Source organism: Daktulosphaira vitifoliae, unplaced genomic scaffold (assembly GCF_025091365.1).
Source record: "Daktulosphaira vitifoliae isolate Bord-2020 unplaced genomic scaffold, ASM2509136v1 Scaffold_5, whole genome shotgun sequence".
NCBI classification, from domain to species: domain Eukaryota; kingdom Metazoa; phylum Arthropoda; class Insecta; order Hemiptera; family Phylloxeridae; genus Daktulosphaira; species Daktulosphaira vitifoliae.
In genome coordinates, this window is record NW_026099576.1 from 24,426,117 (window position 1) to 24,427,946 (window position 1,830).

The 1,830-nt window shown below is 24.8% G+C and overlaps 2 protein-coding genes across 5 annotated transcripts in view; one reads left to right on the forward strand and one right to left on the reverse strand.

The window, feature by feature from the left end:
- The window catches only part of LOC126908406 (uncharacterized), a 70,344-nt gene that overhangs the window by 63,049 nt on the left and 5,465 nt on the right, over positions 1–1,830 (reverse strand). The gene's annotated exons all lie outside the window — the stretch shown is intronic.
- The window catches only part of LOC126908404 (uncharacterized), a 50,501-nt gene that overhangs the window by 47,358 nt on the left and 1,313 nt on the right, over positions 1–1,830 (forward strand). The window lies entirely within an intron of this gene.

Sequence of the window (1,830 nt, forward strand, 5' to 3'; positions counted from 1 at the left end):
TTACTTTTTCATTATTTCCATCATTAAGTGCGTTTATAATTGCAAAAAATCCGCAATTATTTTCACTATAAATGTTTTCTCCCTTTTTATAAGATTTAAAAATTTTTAAGTTATCATTATTCTGATTATAATTATTGACTTTGTCTGATATATTTTTATTATAAAATTGTTTAATCGTGTTTATAACTGAATTATGTTCTTCAGTTTTCCAATCATTAGTAATATATTCATTATTTTGATGGCATATTAAAATATTAATACTGGTGTTTATAAAAATCTATAATTATTAGGCGTAATAGATCTTGAATATCTACCTCTAATATTTCGCTCACTCTCCCGACTGCGCTCTATATCCTGGCCATAACCATTTCTAAATCGTCTATCATAACTGTTTTCTCTAGTTCTAGAATTATTCACGTTAAAATCCCGATCTCTAGAATAAGACCTATTTCTCCTGTTATCAAAATAATTCCTGTCTCTACTGTTATTTCTACTACTATATCGCCTTCTAGGGTGCGGACTCTTGTCTCTATAATCATTAAAATTAATAAACATCATGTTTAAAATATTTTATTCTTATTGCATAAAATTAAATACTTTTTTTAATTATAAAGTGTTAAAATGATTTTCATTAGATATATTTATGTATGACTTTAAAAACACTTAAACAAATAGTCATAAATACAACTATTTATCATATGGTAAATAATTAAAAATAAAAATAATTTATAAAAATATATATAAAAGATTCTAACAGTACAGGAAAATACTTAAAGTAATTATTCTATTTTAGTAATAATGTTCTGTTAGTATTTATATTAATAAGACAAAAGATGATTTTAATAAAAATTATATCACTATTTCACATTCATTTAACGTTTGGATTATCCTTTAATAATTTACATTGTAATTTTATCATGTATATGTTGAATTATTTTAATCATAACAATCGATATTTAATTGAAATCAGTGAAAACATAGAAATATATGATGTCCATAGTTTATGCAAGTATGGCGACGCAATAAAAACTCATGGCGAAATCATTCTTGTAATGTTGGATGTTTTAAGGGAAGCTAATAAATATTTATATTCAACAGAACTAATGTCAATAAATTTATACTTAAATAACGTATCCGAATATGTGCAGTTTTATGCAAGAAATAATGACGGAATATATAATATTTCCGATCAAACTTCAAGTATTCTTAAAGGTTACCAGATAGTTCATGATTTTTTTTTAGCACAACTTACTAAAGTGAAATCTAAAATGTGCAAAAATGAGATATATGATCAAATATTTATTTATTGTCCTGATTACAACAAAACAGGAGAATATTCTCCCGAAAATATTCAATATGTTGCAAAAAAACTTAAAAATCGTTTAATACAAACTGATAAGCAACAAAACGACACTGATGATAATATAAAAAACTTACAATACAGTGAAATATACATTTTATTTAATAAAGCTATTGAAAGGTCTAAATACGAAGATTTTTCACCGAAAAATTTATTATTTTATGACCTTATGACGAGTAATAGCGAAATATCCGAAAAAGATATAATGAGAAATTCTCAGGATAAACAATATCCATTGTTAACAAACGAACAGAATTTATATGATTTAGACGTAATTCGATTTGCACCACTTACAGTAATTTGTCCTGATAAAAGTCGCTTGACCCTTTTTGACATATTTAGATACGTCAAGTATACTTTTTATAGAAAAGATATAAAAGTATTTCATACACTAATACTAGCAGCAACATTTCGTCCTATTGCTTTGCTCGTAAGACTGTTTATCAAAATTCTAAGTTTATCAACATACA